Here is a 9,823-nt window from a genome sequence, read left to right on the forward strand (position 1 = left end):
AAAAAAAAAAGTAAAAAAATAAATTTCTGTTCTTTAAAGCCACCCACTTGCATATCTTTTACAGCACCACTAGTTTATTAAGACATCGTTCTCTTCATTCATTCAAATCCATTTTCGACAAGTTTAGATGTCTTCCCTGTTCTCCTCAGATATCCTCTATATGTGAGTAATAAATCTTCTTATACCCAATCTGTGCATTTGTGGTATCACCAATCTCAACATTCAAATCAGTTATGGAAGTGGGAATGTTTGATCCCACCTTCTGTGGAGAAGCTGCAAAACAATTGGTATAGTAAGAAGGGTGGTCTAGGTGATGACCACCACAAACTGGGGTCTTTCTTCTTTTGTTTGGTCTTGCCAACTGGCTCTGCTGCTTGCTGGTGAGCATGTATTTTGAGTTGCTGCCTGCTTGCTAGAGTGTGATTTGAACTGTGCTGCTCTGTGTTGCATTTTATCAGTCCTACCAAGCCTCTGTTGTAGATTTAACTGACATAAGTTGGAAGTTTTAACAATTAGCATTTAGGGATAGGAATATGTGATTGAGGTCTTCGTTAAAGTGGCACAAAATCACTTTGACCTTGATCTGTGTATCTTGGATTGAATTGTAAGTCTTGATTCCATCAGAAGCCGCAAGTGAGGCTAAGCTCAGGTGAAAGATGCTTGCCCTGTGATTGTCAATTTTGTGCCTTGACCAGACATTGACCTTTGTCCTATAGAGTACTCAGGGGAAAGATTGATACCCTATGGAATATTCAAACCCATCAAATGTCACTCATATGAGGAAGAGTAGTCATCATGTAGAGTGCTGAGGTCCACACTCTTAACAAAAAATGGCTCACTAGGATCCTACTCATTAGATGCCTCTTCTGCTGCTGCTCCTGTGTATGCCTCTGTAAAAAAGTTCCTAATCTTCAGTGTTATCAGCAAAATGCCTCTGGCACTCTATACACTGACCTTTATGAAAAATGGTTCTGAATGCTTTATCTTGGACTTTCTTAAAGGGATGGAGGACACAATCACTCTAATGGCTACTTGTAAAATGGACTGACACAAGAACATGCAAAGGGGTTAATGCAACCTGACTTAAGCCTGGAGTCCTTTAAGCACAATAAAGGAACAATTGCCAAGGGGAGGGCTGCTAATCCTGTTGATGCTGATTTGGGACTCTCTGGTAGAAGGAACTTATAAATATGAGCAAAGAGAGAGGACTCCCATGAACTATATGCAGTAACCATAAAAAAGGGGGTGGTGCTGGAAAACGGGGCAGAAAAGAAAAAATGAAACAAAGCTCTCTGATTTGGCTCAGTTGGAAATACCACATTTACTAAAAGAATTTATATAAGGCATTAAGGTTGTGGTAATCCACTATAAGGTATCATTCAGTTTATCAGGTTTGATGATTGGCCAAATTGAGCTATTAAATGGGAAGACAGTAGGAACAATGGTCCCTTTCTTTAGTAGGCCTTATATGATAGGTCTTCATTTCTCTGTTTTGTTATAATCTACATTTGACCATATTAACTTTTTTAATGGGGGCTTGAAGGTAGGGTTGAATGGCATCTCACCCCATTTTGTCAAGCTGATTGTTATATGTCAAGACTTACATTTATTTTAATTTTTTACTCATTGGGAAGAACATTCATGCCCACTATAGAACATTCTAGGGAAGTGAGCACTATGACCATGGGAAATTTAAGCAAGGCAGTAATATTGATGGTTAAGTTGAGGCATACTTGATTGTCCTCTAGTTTATGTTTGATAACTCCTCTAAGATTTTAGAGGGTGCCTTGCTTAAATATTATCTCCTGTATTAATTAAGGTCATGAAGGTTTGCCAATTGGTGCATGTTAGCAGATGTTAAAATTGAAGTCAATCACTGACATTGTCAGATAACAACTATTGTCCCTGTCAGAGTCCACAACGTTAAAATGACCCCAACATCTTTTAGGCCTTTTTGAGTTCTGGAGGCAACACATTCCTCATTTAAAATTCTACTTAAGCCCATTTATGTTGTTACTCTCAAACTGACCCACATTAAATGGAGTCCCCTAAAAAAGTCTCGAGTCCATTCAAATTTTAATAATACAGAAACTACCACTAACACTTTCCAGAGACTTCTTCAGAGTAGAGGTTATAGAAACCTCTTCTCATGCATCTTAGAGTCTCTGGACCGCTGAAGATGGCCATAGGTTGCCTATGGATTTCTGATGCCAAAAAAAAAAAAAAAGTGCCTTCGTTGGTTCCCAGATATACTCCATTAGAACAACAATTTAAGGCCACATTTTCGGCCTTTATGAGTGTCTTACTTACCTAGTGCTGCTATAACTAAAATAACACAAGTGGATGACTTTATCAAACTAATTTATTTTCTCACAGTTTAGGAGGCTAGAAGTCCAAATTCAGAGCACTGGCTCAAGGGAAATCTTTCTGTCTCTGTGGGCTCTAGAGGAAGGTCCTTTTCAGTTTCTGTTACCTGATTCTTTGGCGATCTCCATGTGTCTTGGCATCTATCTCACCCCATCTCTCCTCTGCTCGCTTGCTTGTTTAATCTCTTTTATATCTCAAAAGAGATTGACTCAAGATACACCCTATACTAATCCTGCCTCATTAACATAACAAAGGCAGTCCATTCCCAAACGGGATTATAACCACAGGCATAGAAGTTAGGATTTACAACACATATTTGGGGGAGACATAATTCAATCCATAACAATGAGACTGAAGCTCACTAGTTCTGAACCAGTGACCTTTAGGGCCCACTTCCCATTTTGCCTTGGGACATGGATGCAGCACCTCACAGATTGAGTACAGGGACAGAGGCCTTCTGAGTGAAATGAAAATGACAATGCAGGATAGAACCTCTGACATATCTCACCTACAGGAGAATGTGCTTCCCCTGTCCTCTGTCCCTTGTTAGACGTAATGATGTTGGAGGAGGTCACCCCTCTTCTAGACCCAGTAACCATTTGGATAGCTCCTTGGAATCAATGGAGTAAACAGAAAAGTTAGTCCATATACTTTACTGATAGTAGTGCCGCCATTACACATGATGGAGCCCACAGGAGGGCTACTGCTGTCCGTTCCCTAACCAGGATGTCCCTGCTCTGGGACAACACCCAAAGATTGTACAACTGGCCAAAGTTTAGGCAGTCATTTTATCACTAGAAAACGCCGTAGCCAAAATCAGCCCAATCTGCACATGTTTAGAGACTCTTGAGCCATTGTCCATTGTCTGCCTCTCTAGTTCAACCAATGGCAACAACAATACCTTATCAAAGATACCCCCTTCGGTTAAAGAACTCTGGAAATATTTTGCCTCATAAGTACCCACTAAATAGATCAAGGTCACACATATCTCAATACATAGTAAAGTCATAAAACAAGGCCACACAAGATATTATCCCCTTTGAAGTGTTAGAATATTAATAGTGAGCAAGGCGCTCACTTCACTTCTCAAACTACTCAAGCATAACACGTGCTCTTGAACAAGGCATTATAGAACTTTCACCTTCCTTAATGGCTTCAGATGTAGGCCCCTTAGAGCACCACAGTGGTATTTAGACAAGATCAAATGCAATTAAATTAAATAACATCTATGTTAGTCAGCAGTTCAATATCAGGGAGGACTCTAATAAAGAGTTTGACTCTGTTTTGATGTTTGATCTCTGATATCTTTAAGATCCAATTTTTTCTCCTTCCCTTCTTGCCCCACATCTGGGCAAGCCAATAAGAGAGCCCGTGTGCTCCCTCAGTGAAGTCAGGGAAGTAAAAACTATGTATCAGTCCTGCAGGGGACTCCTCATTTAACCACAATAAAAAGCAAAGTCACTTGCTCCTCCCTTTGTTCAAGCCATTTTAGACCAGCTTGGTTGCCTGACCTGCTCTCCCCAGAAAATCTCCATGCGTGAGCAATACATCTTTACATATCCTTTTGGAATGTGTTGTCATCATTATTCTCAACATCTGAACCAGTTTTGGTTGGAGGTATGTTGATCCCCCCTTCAGTAAGGTAACCACAGAACAATTTATTTGGCTTTTCCCACTAGAATATGAGCTCCAAAAGATGACAGACTTTGTTTCATTCTAATCCTGTGTCTCTAGGACAGAGCAGAGTGACGAGACATAATAAGCACTCAAAAATACTTGTAGAATGAATGAATGAAACTGTTCCAAAGCCTCCTGATACCTAGCCTAGTCACTCTTATTCCAGATCACAAAGCCACTAGTCACTGAGTGATAAACTGTTAGAAAAAATCAGGCAAGAAACTAAGCTGGAGATGATTTTTTCATTCATTTCAATAAAAGAAATTAGTTTTTTTCTATTAATAACATTTCCTACCAGTACTTTTATGGTGAATATATTGAACTTGTAGAGAAAGATGGGGGCGAAAAAACAGCTGTAATTTCTTTTGATGGTTTAAAATGTTTTCAAAGGTTTGCAATACTTACAGGTATGCAAATTTACTCTTTAATAAATCTTGTGATAAATCCTACATAAAGCTACCTGATCACACAAATAATGTCAGGGTTCTAAACTTGGCTAAATTGTAAATACTGCCTGATTATTGCTGATTTAGTTTGATCATATGTCTGCAATATGCACAGTCTTATAAGATGAAAATCCAACTGTGGAAAGTTGTTTAAAATTATTATTTCTTGAAATGTAACATTTCATAAGCATATATGGTTTACTACATCTATGCAAAACCATTTCACACATTAAAATAATGAATTAAATTTGAAGCATGAAACAGAAATCAGTAAGAATCAATGGTGTGATTCTGTTAAGTAGAAAAATTCTGTTAAGTTTAGGAAAGGGGAGATTAAGTTTATTTATTCATTTAAAGATAAAGAAAAAGACTCAACTAAGGTGATACAGTGATTACTACATAGGATTTGTGCTTCGTAGATTTTCAGATTCATACACTTTACAACTCATTACTTAACACTGAAATGTCCCTGAGCTTATTAGGTTGTGTATGACTCCGGTTATTTGTCATACTGCTACTTACACTGCATTTTCTCTTTCCCATCATAGATGCTTTCAATATCTTCCCCATTATGGGCCAGGAAAGGCAATGAGCTGTATATTCAGCCTGTCCAGGGAGAGCAAGGGATGTGAAATACAGAAATGAAGTTTGAGAAACGTGGGTCTATATTAGTTATCTACTGAGGTGTATCAAGCCACTACAACATTTACTGACTTTAAGTAACAGTTATTTAGTTGTTCATGATTCTGAGAATCGGCTGTTAGAGCCGGACTTACCTAGGCAGTTCTTCTCTTGTTCCTGCTAGCAGCTGCAGCTGGCTATTGTTTCTGGCTATTGGATGGAGCACTTCAGTTCTCCTCATGGTCTCTCATCTTCCAGCAGGTTAGGGCTTTTAAAACATAGTTGTCTTAGGACTATGTTTTAAGAGGGCAAAACCAATGCACAAACACTTACCAAATTTCCACTAATGTTACATTTGCTGATTTCTCATTGTCCAAAGAAAGTCATGTGTCCAAAGCCCAAAGTCAGTGAAGGGATGGACCACATGTGGGCATGGAAAGTAAGAGGTGTGCTTCATTGGGAGCCATTTGAGTAATGATCAATCACATGGTCCTGTTGTTGCTAACTGCCCTCAAGTCACCTCCAACTCATGGAGACCCCATGTACAATGGAAGGAAACACTGCCAGGTCCTGCTCCTTCCCATGATCAGTTTCAGATTGTGATCTATAGGGTTTTTATTGGCTGATTTTTGGTCTTTCTTTCTAGTTTATCTTAATCTGGAAGCTCTGCTGAAACCTCTTCAGCATCATAGCAACAGTCAAGCCTCCAATGACAAAAGAATGGTGGCTGCATATGTGGTTCATTGGCCAGGAATCAAACCTGGGTCTCCCACATGGAAGGCAAGAATTCTACCACTGAACTACCATTTCCTCCTCCAGCATGATCCTAGCTCTGTACAAACAGAGGTAGAAGCAGAAACAAAACAGATAATATTAGAAGTGTGATACTGAGATAATGCACTGTGACTAAGTCACGCTTCTTGAAAACTCAGGGTCCTTAAGAAATATGCCCAAAATTGAAGCATAGAGAACAAGTATTTGTTCATTATTTTTTTATTTGAAATAAAACTATTACAAGTTATATGACCACATACCAACATAGGCAAGAGTTACACTGCATATATAATATGCATATAGTATAGTACAGTATATGCATATATGTATATGTATGCACAGTACACTTTATAATATAGTATAGTCCATAGTATACAGTATACTGTCTATATAGTATACTAATATAGTATATTAACTCAAGGATTATATCAAAAGACTGAATGCAGTTGGTGTTTATGTTCTAGCATTCTAACCAACATTAAAATGAACTCCTTATCTGCACACAATTCTTACTGAAATTTAAGTATCATCAAACAACTTAGTTCATGATATTCTCGAGAGTACTTAGAGAACTTTGTATATAACAGCATCCATTCTTGATCCTGATGCAAAACAAGACAATTTAAGGATGTCAAAATTCTCCTTTTCCTGTCTAGTAAACTTTCAATTTATTTTATTGACTACTTAAATTCTACTGGACTTAACCTTACTAGCATTAATTAACCTTGAACAAAGCCAAAATTAACTATTAGTTGCTATCATTTGCTCCTTTTTAAGTGATCCGCCCAGTGGGAGGGCAACCAAGTATTTTGTTAATTATTAGAGATCATACATAGTTAAATAATTTTCCCTTCTATTTTTACATGTTCTCCTAAATTATAAACCAATAGGTCCCCACATTTCTAAGTAACTTACATGGTGATAAGATTTCACAACGATACAGAATGCCAAGGCTTAAATATAAATCTTTCCTTACTTTACTGATCTTCTTGTAACCACTCTTTTCTTATAGATCTTAGTACTTCTCAGATAGACTGGGGAAAAAGCCTATTCTTTATTCACGGAATTTTGCAACAAATAATATAGAGTTGCAATAAGATTATTTGTTTCTTGTATGAAAGTCACTCTCATTCACGTTATCAGTAAAGGCCAGAACAATTTTGAGTTTCTTCCAAGGGAAGAAAGAGAATTCACATATGTTGCTTTGAGCCAGAGCATTTTCACAAAAGGAGATGAAAATTAAAGGCAAAAAGTCTTAATTAAACTAAAACACTTGACATAATTCAGATACCACAGAGACCTAAAGTGAGGCTAAAATAAGTGAAGATAGTGTTCAAAAACATGCTAGTTCTTTATTCTGAAAGACAAACTCTTAGTTACAAGTAATGAAGGGCTATCTCCTCCCATAACATATACATCCCTGGGTGGTGCAAAGAGTTAAGGTACATAGCTGCTAACCAAAAGGTTACAGGTTCCAGTTTACTCATAGGTGCCTCAGAAGAAAGCTCTGACAACCTACTGAAAAATCAGCCATTAAAAACCCAACAGAGCATAGTTCTACTGTGATACACATGGGGTCAGCATTAGTCGGAATCATCTTGGGGGCAACTGGTTTTAACATGCACATCCACACACGAACACACACATACACATGCCGCACAAGGAATATATGAAGACATGGTGGTGTTTCATCCACAACTCCACAGGAGCCCCACATTCCTTTTTGTCCTCAGCTAATTTACACTCCATTGAAATGATCACTGAATATTTGACCTTAACATAATTGTATCAACTCTTCATCTGAGTGTCACAGAAGAGGTTCTGGCAGGTTCTAGAATTCAGAAAAGCTGGGATGATTCTCAGTGTTGTAATGTAATCACTCCCATGATTGAATATACTGTGAGTAGCCAATCAGATGAAAGCGACTCTCCTTGGGGGTGTGGCCCACATCTGAATATAAGCAGAGTTTCTGGCTTTTTGCTCTCTCTGTATCCTGCGGCTGCCTCTTGTCGCCTCATCTCCAGTTCTTGGGACTTGAGCTGTCAGCTTATCTGCCGAACTTGAGATTCGTCGATCTGTACAGCCTGTGAGCAAAGCCCTGCTCTCCAACCTGCCAGTCTTGGGCTTGCCAGCTTCTGCGGCTGCGTGACTTGGGAGAGGCTTCTTCCCTGATCCACGGACTTGGGACGTTCTAGCCTCTACAATCGCGTGAGCTGTTTCCTTGATATAAATCTCTCTGTATATATATATTTACACACTTTACTGGTTTTGCTTCTCTAGAGAACCCAGCCTAAGACAGGTGGAAATAAGAAAGCTGATTTGAAATAAAAATATCATGTACTCAACAACAGATTTATATTAATTATAAGCCTTCTACTGCTGATTCTTCCCATATGAGTAGCTAAACATGTTAGTAATGTGAGTTTCTTTTGGGTAAAAATTTGTTTTTGGAAATTTTACTTTATTTTCAATCCAGCTAAGTTTATTTCCTTAAATACGTGCTGTCATCGTTATGTAGACCTCAAATGATCTATTCCTGATGTGGACCACCTGTCAGAGATTATTTTAGACAGGCATTTTAAAATATATTCAGTTATTTTTTACGCGTTTTTAACAAACTTTAGTTTTCAAAATGAGCGATGGTATTATCTTTTTTCAAGAAACTTATAAATTTTGAAATTAATCTGATCTTTCTAGAATCTGTTGAATCCTAAAGATACCTGGGTTATATAAGCTTTTATATTTGAAAAAATAAAAAAAGTTTTTATTTTATATTTAAAATTTATTATGCTTCCAATGTATATTAAAAAAAAAAAAAACAAAAAAACACCAAACTTGTTGCCGACTCTTAGCAACCCTATAGGACGGAGTAGAACTGCCCCATAGGGTTTCCAAGGAGTTGCTGGTGGATTCGAAGTGCCGACCTTTTGGTTAGCAGCCAAGCTCTTAACCCCTGTGCCACGAGGGCTCCAACGTATTATACGTACTTTTAAAATTATAATTATGACTAGAGACTGTATTAAAATATCTAAAATTGTGAGGCTTCTGAAAAAGTGTAGAAATTTTTCTAAGTTCCCTATTGACAACTTCTTAAGGAAAAGTTTAAACCAGCTGATTGATGATATGCAGAATAGTACATCTTATGTGACAAACAACCAATGAAATTAAAGTCAATTAAATAAGCACCAATCATTACAGACGGTGGAGTTACCCTTTGACTCAGTACTGAATTCCAGTATAGTGAAACATATTTGAAAAGCATTTAACTTCTATTGACTTATAGGTTTTCTCTGTAAAAGGCATTTCCTGACTTTCAAACACTTAACTTTCTGGTTTCCTACTGATTTGTTAGCGTTCACATTTTTTTCTCATCTTCTCTGCTTCCATAGAAGCTCTTCTTAGACTATTATTAGAAATATTTCAGGTAAGAGTAGAAGGAAATGGATAGGTAGATGATATGAGAAAGAGAGAGAGAAAGGGAGAGGAGAGAGAGGACTCCTGGACATTATCTCCTGTCACTCTGCTTATCCTATCCTCAGCAACTGTGATTTTCGTAAAGGGCTGCCCAGACTCGATGTTCTTTAAAAAAGTCCTTTATCCTACCAAAGGGGTATTTTCTCATACCATGAGACCACTCTTATATTGATTTATTATGCCAAATTCTACCATTTAGGAGAACATTAAAAATAATCATACTTTAAAGTTAAATGCTGGAAGAAAGAGTGGTCAAGTCATATGTGTAAGCACTGAATTAGTTACATCTGATTATTTTTCTCCTGATTGAATTAAACTGCACTAAACAGTGGATGTTTTGAAACTTAAATCATGTTAGAGAAGAAAACAATTCAAATTAGAATTCTTAGAGTGACATGAGGGTAATTGGGATTTTGTCGATTGGTAATACCAATATTAAAAGAGATGTAGAGAGAACTCATATA

The sequence above is a fragment of the Trichechus manatus genome, unplaced genomic scaffold (genome assembly GCF_000243295.1).
Source record: "Trichechus manatus latirostris isolate Lorelei unplaced genomic scaffold, TriManLat1.0 scaffold00021, whole genome shotgun sequence".
NCBI classification, from domain to species: Eukaryota; Metazoa; Chordata; class Mammalia; order Sirenia; family Trichechidae; genus Trichechus; species Trichechus manatus.